Here is a 16596-nt window from a genome sequence, read left to right as displayed (position 1 = left end):
CTTATGATGAGATTATATCATGATAACCTTTTGTAAATTTAAAATATCATTAAGTGGAAAATGCTTTTAATACACCTAACCTGCTGAACATCATAGCTTAGCTGTCATATATTCTTAAAAAGATCTTTCTAGCACTTAATACATTTTCAGTACTTTATTTGGGAGATAAGAACTAATTATATAACACCAGGCTTGCTCCCCTGTACATTTCCATCTGAAGAACTATATTCTGAATCAAACATAAAGATTAGCAGATAATGTCAGAAATGAAACCATAACAAAGACTGTCTATGACAAGTGAAAACAATACCCCTACAATCCTACTCTCCCATTTTGTCATCTCATATCAATTTTAATACCTTATGTCTCATCAGAGAGCGGTTATACTCTGACATGTTCCCTCTTGGTGCGAAATGGCAGCTACTAAAATATAAATCACTGCAGACAATTGCTGTATTTAGAGCCAATTCTTCTAATCAAAAATAACAGCAGTGTTAATTTCAGCTTGAGAATGATGGCTTTTATATGGTGATATAATGGTACAGACTATAAGTGTCAACTATAGCAATAAAATATGCTTCAAATAGGCTACCTTTTTAACGTTTAGACTAGGATGACTTCTGTCACATTTCTTTTTTTGGCATGAAACTGACAACCTATTAAATAAATATTAATCCCTAGCAGTCTTCAATGCAGCCTCAACCATATCAGGATTTTAAATAACTTCATTAATTGCTTAACTACCTTTTCCCTAAATTCCTGAGGGATCCTTTGATGCTAGTCATTCTAATGAGTTACCAAGTGATTCATGACTTCAACCTGTTATCATGCAAAATATATTTCCAGTTGGAAATCTTTGCAGATGTTTTTGCCAGAAACTAAGTAACCTCTCTAGACTTTAAGAGGGCAAATTTCGTTTTTGCAGTGTATGACGAACAATGATTTGGCTTTCTTTCTTTACATTAGTACTCTAAAATGGTATAATGTGTCTAACAATTCTATCTGGGCAATTCATGATCAAATGAAGGAATTCTATTTAAATGGTAACACATGATCTGGGTTATCTGCAGGTGAATTATCCATGACAATTTTTTTTTTTTATTATAGACTGGCTAATCCTTGCTTCCCTGCAAGCTTTCATATCAATTTTCTCCTTCCAAAGTGTTCATACAAAACACAGAATTTTAAAAAATTAATTTATACAAGGAATAATTGATAAGGTAACTACTTTTCAAAGGGCAAGAAGAAATGATGTTTAGAAATCTACTATTTTTCAAAAGCTATGTTTCTGTTTCTGTCCACTTGAATAGTAATCAAACATTCAGTATTCTTTATTTTTAATAAAATATATTTTTTCTCCTACTGGCTCATATGCATAATCTTTAAAGTACTATAAAACTAATGAGGAGAAGTATCATTTCTGGAGAAGACTGTCCAAAAAATAGAAGGTTTAATATCTAGAGAGGCCTCAGACTCACAGAAATCTTCCTTATAAAAGAAGATAAATAACAAATTTATATACTTTCTTCTAGTCCTTCTTTCCTATTTAGCTTCCAGGGGTGATTCAACACAGGGCAGAGGCAAAGAAAATCCTTAGATGGCAGATCTATGTTACTCCTACAAAGCAGCCAGTCCAGACTGCAACAGAGAATGAAGGCTGCTAGTGGGTGGGACTTGGGGCCACCAATCCCTCCTCCCACCCCAAAATCTAAGAAACTCCATTTTTACCTGTTTCGGATTACTTTTTATGTAAGATTTTAATCACAAAGAGTTTCTGAGATACAAAATGTTTGAACCTATTTTAAGTCAAAATAGTTAAATGTAGACTATCTAGATCTCTTGAGAATGAGTACTTGAGTTTTATGAGATCTGATGACACTTTATGACCCTTCATGTGCTGAAACATTTATTTTAATTGCATTTTTATTTGCTATCACTCATGCATAGGCTCTAGACTAGGCTCCTATGTCTGCAAATGGAAACGTTCAAAGCAGATGCTGAATTGGGACACAAAGTAGTGGCAAAGTCCCTCAGATGTCATAGCTGCTCTATTTTATTGCTTTCTTCTGACTTCTCTTTCTCTCATTTCCTCCTTTTTATGACAACTTCTTGCATGAACAGTCCAGCATATTCTGATATCACAATTGAATCATTCTTTTATTCCATTTGTAAAACAAACAACAGGTAACTGCTGCCATATATTTGGGGCTCATTTAAATCTCTAAAAGTTTATTTTCCTGGGCACAAAGCCATTTAAAATTTTGATAGTTTCAGAAATCTTGGTGGGGTTTTTTTTCTTTTTTTTTCTTATCAGAGAATAACTAGGTTTCTACTTCATGTAGAACCAAACCAAAGGTGGGTAAACACCTAATTTATTTCACAAAGGAGCAAATTCCCATGTCCTCTTTCTCTTGTGAGTGTTGCCATTGAGGAGAAAATAAGCAGTCTCCACTCATAAGCCAGGTCTTTTCCCTTCCTGGCTGGTGTAACTTCAGAATCCAACTGCAGCTGTGAAATTTGGAAGGCAAGGAACTTATTCTTGACTCAGTTGTTGACCAGCTCTTTTAAATCACATATTTATAATATATAATTTCTCAAATAGAGAAAACTTATTACTAGGTGCACCCTATTTTATAAAAAGCCCCATACATGTTTGGAGGCGACTGGATCTTTTACAAAAGACCTGTAGGCCTTAGAATAGAACCAAATGTTGAATTATTAGAGATTCAGGGCATGAATTAAGCTTTGCTCTGGCGTCCTTTTAATACATGTATGTGCTCTAGGGGAGAAGCACTTATACCAATTGACCATGTTCATAATTGCTATAATACAGTCAGATGATGTTCGATATTTTCTTATTCAGAGGCATATGAGTGATAATAGAAAATTGTGTAATATTGAAAAGAGATGCTTCCAAATAAGCAGGGTGTTCATTGACATTCTACAGCAAATTATGCCCATAGTTTTTTAATTCCTATACTACCTTATTCCTCTAAAACAAATATGATAGGTAATTTCCAGAATGTATTTTCTTTTTTTCCCCCAATACTATAATGAATTCTTCCATGAGTCAAGAACTCTGCCTTGCTGCTAGGCAACCCTTGCTCAGATAATACTGATGTTCTTGCAGCAACCATTCCTAGTACTGCATCAGATTCAGTAGGGACTCAAAGTGAACACTTACTTTCAGTGCCCTTCTTCTTGCTTTTTATATCTCTCATTTGGGATAGAAGATATGGGTATTTTTTTTTTCAGATAGCATGTGTATTAATAAACTAGATCCTTTGCCAGAACCCAAGTCACTAAGCATTATTCTTTTAACCAAATAGCATAAATTAAGAAAACAACAATAACAACTTTCAGGTATCATGCAAGTGCAGTGAGTCTGAAATGAATCGGTTTGAACCATAACACAATTCACATTTATAGCCAATGTCAAAATACATTTCAAGTTCTGATTACAATATTCTCATCCAATTCTGATAATATCATATTGTGGCTTCACCTGAGAACATTCACTATTTAAAACTGATGTGCGATGATTGAGAAAAGTCATGCATTTTTGTTTTCATGGTTTGTGTGTTTTATGGTGCTTTTGCAACTGGGAAAATGTCTTGTGGTCACACCACTTTAAAAAGGCCACCCATTCATTCATACCCTAACACTAACCCTAACCCAACCTAGATGCAGTGTGGCTGCATATGGGCGATGCCACATCACTGTTATATGACCAACAGACACTGAAGCAAGACGATGCAGGCAGGATAGGAAGAAATTAGATCCAAGTGATGTGGCCTAGCCCCTTCTCTTGCACACTCATGGTGAGCGATATTGGAAATGCCTTCACAACCTCCCCTATAGAAAGCAGCATCAATAGTCCTAGGATTAATGTCATATAAAGAAGCTACTTTATCCATTTTGTGGCATTCACTTTTATCCGAACTGTAAAATACTATTTCACAAGAATGTATAATGGTTTATTTTACATATATTTGCTATTTTATTTTTTTAAGACGCTCATGTAGATTTCACAATGGCATATACAGAATTTAGTTTGATTTTTAGAGTTTTCAGAAAACAAGAATGGAATTACCCTTCTCACTAGAAGTCTGTTTGGATTCCTCCTTTTCTCAATTTCCTTTCTATTTTTTCTGCCTTTACTCCACATGAATTCTACAGATTTTATTTAAATTGTGCCCACTCGCACAGACCTATCTGCCCTAGAGAAGTTTGACACTTTTAACATTCTACTTACCACTAATGTTTCTTTTTCATTGGGGCTTTTAATTTGGATGAATTCCAAATTACTATTTATTCTGATGGAAACCCTACTAATTACACAAAGCATCTTAATAAAGAATGGAAACACGATTCAGAGCACACTCCTTGTGGTATTCTAATACCTAATAGCTTTAAAATAGCATTAAGACACTTTTCTTTCTTAGCTATTATCTGATGCTATTAAAACTCTTGCTCCTTGGTGTTTTTTTGATGTTCAGCAAATTTTAGATAAAAGGTCTTTATTGAGAGTTTTGGCTTTTCATATAGATCTTAAATTTTATCAACTAGGAAAGTTTAAGGAAACATATTGACCTGCCACTGATGTTTTAAAATGTCACTAGAAGGGCTGGCCCATGGCTCACTTGGTAGAGTGTGGTGCTGATAACACCAAGGCCACGGGTTCAGATCCCTAAATAGAGACGGCCGGTTAGTTCACTTGGGAGAGCGTGGTGCAGACCACACTGTGCGGAGGGTTGCGATCCTCTTACTGGTCAAAAAAAAAAAAAAAAAAAAAAGATCCCTTTACTGGTCATCTTTTAAAATAATAATAATAAAATAAAATAAAATGTCACTAGAGTTGTGCTAAAAATAGAGTGTTAAGATGGAGGAATAAACTTGACTTTGCTGATCGTGACACCCTCTGAGTTTATTACTGGATCCTAATCTTTTGTTCCTCTGATTTTTGATGTAGGTTTCTGTTTCATATAGAACCAAGCCAGAGGTAGGAAAACACCTAATTTATTTCACAAAGTAGCAAATCCCCATGTCCTACTTACTCTTGTTGTGAGTGTTGGCCCGGATTATTTCTCTTCTCATATCCACACCCTTTGCTGTGTGATTTTGTAGTTTTACTATCAAGATGAGAAGTATTTTCCTTGCCTCTTGATTCTGAGTTTAGGCATGTGACTGGCTTTGGCCAATGTGATATGAGTACATGTGATATAAACAGAGATGTGAAGTAGTACTTCTGAGATTGGATTTATTCTCTTGTGCTTCAGCCATTGTCATGAAATTGTAGGCCCAGCCTAGCCTGCTGGTCCCAGGATGAAGGTGAGACACATGAAGTAGGCCTACAAGTTGAGCCAGCCAAGAACAGCCTGGATTAATTTTCCCCCAGATGACAATTCAGACACATGAGTGAACCCAGGATTGATAAACTGAACCTCACAGACACATGACAGATATGTGCTTATTGTTGTATATCACTGAGGTGTGAGTGTTTTCTGATACATAAACACCAACTAGATTGAAAACTTTTTGAAGATAGGGCCTTTGTCCCACTCATTTTTTATCCATAGTGTCTAGAACTCAGTAGGGGCTTATTTGATGTTTACTGAATGCCTTCATAAACAAGGGAGCTATTGGAAATAATTTTTATCAACTCTTTTTTATCATTCTTAGATATTGATGGAGTTTGGATGTTTTGTCCTCCCAGAACTCATGTGGAAATCTGATCCCCAATGTGGCAGTGCTGGAAGCTATTTGAGTCATGGGGGCAGATCCCTCGTGAATGGATTAATGCTCTCCCTGGGGGAGATTAATGAGTGAGTTCTCACTGTATTAGTTCCCTCAAGAGCTGATTGTTTAAAAGACCCTGGCACCTCCTCTTTTTCTCTTGCTTCCTCTCACCATGTGATCTGCTTGTACCCGCCAGCTGCCTGTCACTTTCCGCCATGAGTAGAAGCAGCTTGAGGCCTGTGCCAGATGCAGCTGTCCCAGAATTGTAAGCCAAATAAACCTTTGTTCTTTATAAATTACCCAGTCTCAGGTATTTCTGTTATAGCAACACAAAACAGACTAATACAGATATCATGCTAGTATCATGCACAACTGAGAGCCTCTATATCTAATAGAGAGGCCCATTCAATGAGCTAACCTATAATTAACTTAATTAGAGATGCTGGACTGTCATTTTTTCCCTAGCTCTCCAGGGATAATGTTCACAGCTTCTCCCAATCTCCTGACTTGGTTGGTGTTTAATCACTCTCACCAGTTAGAACTTCTGATGATAAAGATAAGTAGCCATCAATGAACAATATGCACACCATAAATGGGTGCTGAATGGAAACTTTTTTATATATACCAGCTCAGCACAGGCAGTAACATTTTATCTATAGCAGACTGAAGTGAACTATTTGTTTCCTTTTGAGCTGACCTCTTCCTGTTCTTCTCCCGAAGTAAATATACTTACCCTCTTCCTTATCAAACCCTATTCTTAAAAACTGATCGAAAAGGTAGCTAAATGTGAAATTGTAGGTACTATTGCCTCTCGTAAGGAAATTTGCATGTTAATATTCCTTCATGTATTCACTCATTCAATAATGCTGAGTGGCTACTCTGCCCAGCACCAAGAGAAGTGTTGGGGGTGCAATGGTGACAGAGACAAACATGGTGTCTTTCTTCACCAAGCTCACGATGTGGAGGTGGGGTCATGCGGGAAGAGGCCAACGCTGAGCAACCGCATCACATGTTGAAAAGAAGAGGTGAAGAGTATGGCGGAGTGTACGGCAAGAGTTGCTAATCTAGTCCACAGGGGAGAGTTCTGTTTACACTTGAAGAAGAAGTTGAATTTAGTTTGAAAGTACAGGAAAGTCATTCCTGGGAGAGGAACTGTGTGTAGTAAGGTCTTGGGGAGAGGTAGATCATAGTTTGTTTCAGGAACCAAAGAAGTCCAGGCTGGCTGGAATGAAAAGAAAGGGGGGGATGATCCTTGATGGTGATATTTTGAATAGTGTTCAAAGTTCTGTATGTATCAAAATAATGTCTTAGAGTAGTGTTTAGATCACTGCAGATGCTTGTTAAAGAAGATATCTGAGAAACCCTTAATATTACACAATCAGAATCTCCAATCAGAGCCTCTGATCTGCATTTTAACAGGCTCAGTAAGCAATTCTTATGCCTGCTAAATTTTGAGAACCTCTGTACTAAACGAATAAAGCTCCCAAGTAGAAGAATGACGGGTATCACCAGGAGGTGAGGAATATATTTGGATGGAATGAAGAGTATTCCTAGAGATCTTACAAACAATACCACATAGGCTAGAGTCTACGACTTTTTGGCCAGCAGAGTCACTGATTCTCTTGTAAGAATAATAGAATCTGGTCATGCTGAGCAAGACTAATAGTCCTGAAATATGCTGTTTTGAGGCAATATACTCAATGTGAAAATATCAGATAATTTTATAACAAATTCAGCTCCGATTTATATCACACTAACCCTTGGGAAGACACCTGGAATACAACGAACATGGGTGTTCTCTTGATAGACCCCCACTCTACCAATTTGCTGGACTTGCCAACTCTGTCCAGTCCCTCTGCCCCAGCATCTGAACCCAGATGCTCGTGGATGTAGGCTATTCTTAAGGAAAAACACACACCTCTGCTGCCACTTACTGAGTTTTATTCTTAACATGAATCAGTTCTGTTTATTCTCAAACTTGTTTATGCTACTTGTTTCTCATTTTGTAATCATAAAATTTAATTAAATATTAAACAAATTTAATGCTTTGGAAAGTTTTTGAAAATTACTTTAAAATTGCTTTCAAATACGGGCCGGCCCGGTGGTGCACTGCTACAGTGCGCCGCTTGGGAGCGTGGCGGTGCTCCCGCTGAGGGTTCGGATCCCACATACAGACCGGTTCCCGCTCACTGGCTGAGCGAGGGGCGGGCGCAACACCGAGGGTTGCGATCCCGTTGCCGGTCCGGTCCGGTACGGGCACGACACTGAGGGTTGCGATCCGTTGCCGGACACGAAAAAAGACAAAAAGGAAAAAAAAACAAAAACAAAATTGCTTTCAAATAAAGTAAAGGTGAGAAAACCAAAAAGATTGGGGAAAAACAGAAAAACCTAGGTGAATTCTGCTGTGAATTGTTTCATTTAAGTCTTTAAGTTATTTTATGCATGTTAAAAAAAAAACAAATAAAACAAAATAACTGGCACTTATCGAGGATGCATTATGGATTTGTTTTTGCAGAAGGTCAACTCAGACCTCCAGTCAGTGGCCCCATGCCAAAGAAATGGGCTTGGCCCTACATTTGAAGTTTGGCGAATCAAAGAGTATATTTCTTAAGTTAATATATTAAGATATGTATATACCTTTTATTATTCCAGTTTTAACCTATTTTCTTGATTAAACAATAATTGTGGGTCTCAATCTTATCAGATAAGAAGATTTTTACTCTATAAAGAATCTGGGGGGCCTTCCCGGTGGTGCACTTGGTAGAGGGCGGCGCTTGGGAGCATGGCCGCGCTCCCGCCGAGGGTTCAGATCCCATATAGAGACCGGTCCGCTCACTGGTTGAGCGCGGTGCGGGCGCGACACCGAGGGTTGCGATCCCGTTGCTGGTCACGGTACGGGCGTGACACCATGGGTTGTGATCCCATTACCGGTCACGGAAAAAGACAAAAAGGAAAAAAAAAAAAAAAAAAAAAAAAAAAAAAAAAAAAAAAAAAAAAAAAGAATCTGGGAATTAGTGTTCTAACAACTTGGAAAGTTGTTCACTGCCCAAGTGTAGGGTGGGTACATGACCATCTCCAGCCTTCTCAGAATAGGATCGAGGCCATATTCAGTGGTGAAAGTGTTTACACTCGTAGTCTGAAAAGCACTATACATATGTTACACATTATTAAAATTTTTGGTGACAATAAAAGTATTATAAAACAGGAATCTTCTTTTTTCTAGAAGGATGTATTATTTGCTCCTTTGTTTCTCCTACAGTGCAAAGCCAGAAGCACATATATTTCTGTTTGGAGCAACCCAGGGATTATGGATGCTTTTGAGAAGGGTTGCTTTATTTTTTACTTTCTCTGATGTTAATGGCATGTGTAGCAAGAACAGGGGAACTTCCGAAAACTTCTGCTCCCTTTATGTAAACAAAATATACACAGGAACCTAGAGACCCTAAATGAGACAAGAAGAGTTTCCTTTCTGACTAAACCAGGACCTCGCTCACAAGTCCACTATATCCTATAAAGGAGTATTATCCAGAAGTGCTTAGAATTCAGAAACACACTCCTGGGGAGCAAGAATTTCTGGTCTGTAGCTGGAGGGTCACATATAAGAGGCTGAGATTAGCCAGCAAAAATAATACATCTCTTCTTAGTAAATGTAACTGAAGAACACTTTGATCAACATATTGTGCAAAGAGCAAAAGTAGCCTCCACTTCTAATGGGTGAATAAGAGAAGATCATAAAATCTGGATTTTGTTAAAATAAACTGCCCAGCTATTAGAATGGCCCAAATATGGGATGCTGACAACAAATGCTGGTGAAGATATGGAGCAACAGGAACTCCCATTCGTTGCTAATGGGAATGCAAAATGGTACAGCCACTTTGGAGGATAGTTTGGTGGTTTCTTACAGCACTAAACATACTCTTACCATATGATCCAGCAACCATTGAAATGGTTGTCCACACAAAAATCTGCACACAAATATTTATAGCAGCTTTATTTATAATTGCCATCTTGGAAACAACGAAGATGTCCTTAGTAAGTGAATAGATAAACTGTCATACATCCAGGTAATGAATTATTTTTCAGTACTAAAAAGAAATGAGCTGTCAAACCACGAAAAAACATGGATAAATCTTACATGATTATTACTAAGTGAAAGAAGATAATCTAAAAAGGCTACATACCCACCAGCATGAGAACATGATTCCAACTATATGACATTCTGGAAAAGGCAAAACTGTGGAGACAATAGAAAGATTGGTAGTTTCTAGGGATTGGAGGTTGGAGGAGAAGCTTGGAGGATTTATATGGCTGTGACAATACTCCATATGATACTATAATGATGGATACATGTCATTCTTTTCCTTATACATTTGTCTATAATCCATAGAATGTACAACACCAAGAGTGAACCCTAATGTAAAGGATGGACTTTGGGTGATGATGATGTGTCAGTGTGGTTTCCTCAGTTGTAACAAATGTACTACTCTGGGTGGGGGGGAAGCTGATAATGAGGGAAGGAGGCCGTGCACATGTGGGGGGAAAGGGGTATATGGGAAATCTCTCTGTGCTTTCCTCTCGATTTCACTGTAAACATAAAACTGCTCTGAAAAATCATCCTTTTAAAAAAATCTGGATTTTGCTTTCTAGAATTAAGTTGCTTCCAGAGATGTACATTTACTAATTCCTCCTTTTCTCACTTATTTGGAAATAATATATGTCACAAAATTTACTTCAATAATCCTTAGAAATGGACCAGATGAACAAATAATCAAGTGTTGCTTCTGTCATTTTGATTTTTGTGACTGTTCTGGTAGTCATCTTTGTGTAGCTCTGTGATCATTAATATGATCTACTCCTAGATTCTCTCATTATCTATTCTTAACCACAACTATTTAAGCAATATATTTATTGGCAATTCTAGATGACAGATGGACATGTGCTAAAACAATGCGTGTGCACATCTGAGTTTTCTAAATACCCTGCAGTAAGTGAATAAGTGGATGTTCAGAGAATATCTTCAATGCTATATTTAAGGTTCCCGTGCATATTTTGTTTAGCATTACAAATCGACTGTCTAACAGAATTAGGTAGAGAAAATGTATACCAGATTCATGATGCTTTGTGAATAATTGACTAGCCACACAGGTGCATAAGATTTCAGATGAGATTTCCTTCTTTTTGTGGGAAATATGTATCATTAAAAGATTGTGGAGGGGAAAATTCAAGGAATTCCTTGTTATCCTACAATAATAAAATTCTGTGCATAGTTTATTATATAGCTAACAGTTTTCTAAACTCCTTGCCATTGTTGTGATATTATCTGTATCACACGTACTTAGAGAAATAGAATTTTATCATTTATCCTGATAGTCATTGTTACACTTTAAACAACACTGGCTCTATTTTCTTCTGTTCTGGGGAACAGGATGCTGCCATAGCATGATACCCTAGTCATGCTTCCTGAAAACACTCTGCACTTTACCCTGTAGCATTTGTCACAGTTGTAATGATATAATAACTCATATAGTGATTAATTTTATGTTTATCACTACCCCTAGACTATTAACTCCATGAAGTCAAGGTTCATAGCAGAAATATAACTCATACTATGTACCCAGCACAAACTAGGTTATCAGTGCATATGTTTTGAATTAAAGAATGGTTGGACAGAAGGGAGTGGGGAATCCCATACTTTCTTCCACTCTTTTTTCTCTTGCTTTTTCTAGGGCTGTTATAATAGTGGGGGCCCTAATCTCCTCTCCCCTCCAAACCTCTGCTTAGTCCACACTCAATTCCTCCCCTTTTGACTCTGGGGATCAGATGTCCTGCCACTGTGGACTTACACAGATGAGGACATAATTATTCTGAGACTAGCAAAGATTTTAGCACACTGCCAAAAAAAAAAAAAAAAAAAAATTGCTTTTACACATGGCCAAGGTCACCTTTACGCCACCATTCATGTAGCACATACACAGACACTTCTGTACAGAAAATTTATTGTGGACAATTACACTATTTTGAATACATCCTTAACCTTTTGAAGTTGATTTCAGAGAGGAAGATCGAGACTTCACGTAATTCTTTTTATTGTCACTGTCAGAGATAGAACATGTGATGGCTGAGTTCTATCAGAGCTTTATATTTTAGTGTGGTTTTGTTCTGATTATTTAACAAAAATAACTCACTGTGTACAATGCAGCTATAGCATAAATATTAGAAATATATATGTAACATACTAAGTCCAGGTGGGTGCACTGAGGAAGCAGATGCAGAACTTCAGCAAACAAGGTGAAAATAGATTAAAATGAGCATTAGTCATTATTTAAGGAAATGCACATCAAAAATCAGGCTGTAATAATAAAAGTAATAGTAAACATTAGTGAAGTGAAGAATCAAATCTGCTGATGGAATGTGGACTCAAAAATACCTAGTTTCAAAAGTTAAAACAAGAAAACTAATAGGATGTAAATACTAAATGTTAAATAATAAAGAACATTTTATGTTATATTATGATTTGGTGATTCAAACATATAACAAAATAATTTGTAAGAGATGGTAGAGAAACAAGAATGTACATGTTGCCAATTATAATTTTAAAGCCAATCAGTCAACAAGCATCTGACTCATTATACCATACTTCAATTACTGCAAGAACCTTTGAAATGATTCTCCCCCTGTCTAATCTCTCCCACTCCTTTCCTGACTCTGCCCTTAATCATTTTCTCATTTTCACACATTCATATCTTGTAAGGCCCAGTTGAATGCCAACTGTTTTCCATGAGGCCTCTGTGATAACCAGATGTAGGTAATCTCTCCCTCCTCTAAATCGCCACAGAACTTTATCAGCACCTCTCTTATTTATGACTATTAGAGCTTTCTACTTTGTGTTTTAGCCACTAATGCACATTTTAAAAACTTCCTTACGAGTCCATTAACTTCTGAGGGTGGAATTGTTCTTTGTACATTCTGCAGAGCTTGTTACAATATCTAAGCACACAGCAAGTACTCAACTGATGAATGTAGACAATACCTGATTTTCAAGGAAAGTTTTTGTACATGAGATTCCAGAGAGCCTCCATCCTTCTTTTCTTCCCATGTCCCCTTCTCTGCTTTTCTAAGCTTGGCTCTGAGGCTCCCCTCAAGAATTAGCTCTTCCGTGAAGCATTCCCTGACCCTCAAGTTCAAAGTTGTCTCTCCTCTGACACAAACCCATGTACTCAGCATCTAGGAGGTTCGAGTCACTGTGTCAGGCATTCTGGTACTCACTGTGAGCTACCTTGTGTGATAGGTCATCGTGTTTATGTTTATCACCCCCTGCCCCTGCCCCCCGTTCAAGACTCTAGACTCCTTGGGAGCAGATATCACATTTTACACATTTTGGCACTTATTGTCATTTAGTACTTATTACATATTTAGTAGTTTTTGTCAGCCCTATAATAGTACTTCCCATCTCTTGCTTCAGTTTCATTCCTGAGGTATCCTAAGCATCTAGAAGACTATTGGGAACATAGTAGGTGCTAAAAATATATTTGTTGAATGCAGTTAAATACATTATCAGTAAAACTTGATTTCTAATAATTCTGAGTGAAAGATTGACTCTTTTGGCTGGACCAAAAGATTGACTCTTTTGGCAGAACCTACCAGATGTTGATTTCTTGGCTATGAAAAAGTAGAAAGCGATGTGTTTTCCTGGCACACCTACGCAGCGACAGGCAGGCTAACTGGACTGTTTACATACGCATGTTCTCCATGATCTGCATTTCACTTTGTCTCAGGCATACCATTTTTAGGAGCCACAAGCCAGATGAGAGTGGCCTCTACCTGGAAATACTCAGTCATTAATGACGTGGATCATTTGTGCCGTCTTCCCCACAGCCAAGTGGTTTTTCTCTGGCTGTTCTAAATAGGAATATGAAGTGTGCCTCCTCCGGAAATTTCTTATTCATGTGCTAATTTCCAAAATATATTTTAGTAGTCTTGAATTATGGTGGACAATTATGTCTCCATTCACATATCATTAGTAAACATATGATAATTCACCTAATTCTGGAGGTGTTGGTTAAGCCAGAGTGTTTTGAATTCATGTAGCCAAATGCAGGGATATTTAGTCACATGAAAGCTTAACACTTCTGAGTTTCTCTTTCTGTTGATGGGTCTCTTATCTTGCATCCTTCCTTCCTTCCTTCCTTCCTTCCTTCCTTCCTTCCTTCCTTCCTTCCTTCCTTCACTAGTACCTGTTGACAACCCTCCCATGCCAGGCACAGTGCTACTTGCTGAAGATATGCTGGAGAACAAATCAAAAATGTTTCCTGTCCTAATAGAAATTATACTCTTAGAAAAGATTCAGATATTAAACTACTGATTTTTATTATTTTAATTCCAGTTGTTATAGCAATGAAGGAAAGAGAATTATGTAGCTTAAAGGAATCTATCCTGGTTTGATGGGAAAAGGGCTATGGGGTTTGCTAGTCTACAAAGGATCATCTGGGAAAATGGTGTTAAGTTTGAGTCACGTAAGCAAGGGAGGGGGTGGGGTTGGTGTTCCAGGAGGAAGAAAGCGAGTACGTGGCCTTCAGTGGTCACTTCTCCCTACCATTATATATCCATCAGTTAATGAGAATGAAATTTTTTTTTATCAAATTATAATTATTAGGATGACTTAAAGAGATGTTTAGCTCATTAAATAAGAAACATGACAGTATATGAATATAAAATTGTATACGTTTTAAAAGCCTGCATTTTCTTCCTTGAATTAAAAATGAAACACAGCATGTTAAACCCTGGCCAAATAACTAAATCAGAAGTCTCTCTTTACTCATACACTAATTTGGAATGAGGGCAGGCATTGGATGAAGTTCTTTTTTTATCCTTAAGATTATTTTAAGGTCAAGTTAGATGAAAACTACTCATTAAGTCTGTTAGTTTTTCAAATATTTAAAAGCTATTATCCTCAATAAAATGTACATTATTAATCATTTTCATGTTGGTTGATTTTTAGTCAACTTTTAAATGGATGTTTTGTAGGAAATTTTTTTCACAATTTCTGCTTCCTAAGTTAATTGAGGTTTCAATATATAAATCATAGTAATCTAAATATAACTCTAGAAAGTCAGATTAAAGGGCATTAAAATGTAAAAATTGATAGGGGAAGAAGGCTTTACAAGTTAATGAAATGGATGTGATTTAGTTGAAAAGAAACAAAATGATTGCAAATTCAAGATTACTAGTCTATGGTAATCCTTCTGTAGCTGACATTGAATAAAGCAGTGTTATTGGATTTTTATTCATATTATGATTTGGCCCCTTTCTAGAAGAGTGAGAATTTTACATAACTCTGCTACATGAAATATATTTTGAAAAAAATATATGGTTATCATTATTACTGTAGCTATTCCCAGTGAAAAATGTCTTTCAGTCAAAGGGAATGAGAAATTTCAGTAACTGTTATATGTGCATTCTTTTTGCCCATAAAACTAAGCAAGACTAATAGATTAAAATTTATCTAAGTCACAACTGTCTGATTAGTGGCATTTTTCTTGCAATCAGATCACAAAAGATATTTTTATCTCTTTCAATTTAGCAGTCAGGTTAAGCCTCCCTAATAGAAGGCTGCATTGCTCTTTAGTCCTGACACTTTTAGTAGCATTTATTTTTAACTTCATTCTCTATAACTAAAGGGGAGTATGTATGTGACTTTGTAAGTGCACAGGAGAAATGTGAAAACTTGAATATTCATTCTGAAGGGAAGACTATCAGACCTAATCCATGAGTATCCCCTTGGGTATGTAGATAGGAATGATCAACTTTTAGGGAACATCATGTGATTGATTAAGGTGCTTCTCTACTTAAAAACATTGCAAGATTTCTCATTGCCTATATCAGAGTTTCTCAGACTTTATTGAGTTCTTTTTTCCTTAACATTAGTCATCTAATACTACCAGCAAGAAGCCTTGACTTTTTTTTTAATTCGAAGAATTAGACCTCTGTTCAGAAGGGAACCTGAAATTGCATGGGTCTAACCACCAATATAATTTCTTCAGAAGCTTTAGATTCTCTTCACTGAAACTCAGCACAGAGTGGTAACTCTAATAGCAGAAGACTGTGACTCAAAGGAGAGTCACAGGTTCAGCTTCTCACTTTTTAAGCCTTGGACAAAACAAGCCCTTTATCCATTTTGGGTTAGAAAGAGGACCCAATCCATAAAGAGACTTCAGTTTTCTCTGTAAGTTGTACTCATTGTGAATTCTCTCCTCTAGATCACAAAGGGGGCTGTTAAAGGAGACCTGTTTTGCCATTGAGGTTAAAGTGGCTTCTCTTTAAAATAAATTAATTAAAAACCTGTCACTTTATACCTCTCCGAGTTCCTTCCTCTTCCTCTGGGTACATGCTATGCACAAACTCAAATGAATTAATATTTTATATCCAATTTAAAAAACTGCAAAAGAGTGTCATATCATGTCACAGTGGACATACATCAACTATGTATTTCAACTTGAACTTTATGAAAGAAAAACCTCAAATTATATGTATGAATATTTTAAAAGTCTATGAATCTTTCAATCACAAGGTTCAGAAAGGAGGATAGGTACTCACACAAATCAGAAAATAAACAAATAGGGGCCGGCCCAGTGGCGCACTGGATAGTGCGCCGCTTGGGAAGCGCGGCGGCTCTCCCGCCCGAGGGTTTGGATCCCACATACGGACCGGTTCCCGCTCACTGGCTGAGCGAGGTGCGGGAGCAGCACCGAGGGTTGCGATCCCGTTGCCGGTCCCGGTCCGGTACAGGGGCGACACTGAGGGTTGTGATCCGTTGCCGGACACGGAAAAAGACAAAAAAAAAAAAAAAAGAAAAGAAAA

The sequence above is a fragment of the Galeopterus variegatus genome, unplaced genomic scaffold (genome assembly GCF_000696425.1).
Source record: "Galeopterus variegatus unplaced genomic scaffold, G_variegatus-3.0.2 Scaffold1252, whole genome shotgun sequence".
Taxonomy (NCBI): Eukaryota; Metazoa; Chordata; class Mammalia; order Dermoptera; family Cynocephalidae; genus Galeopterus; species Galeopterus variegatus.
The sequence above is the reverse complement of the archived record's forward strand: the minus strand, read 5'-3'. Positions refer to the sequence as shown.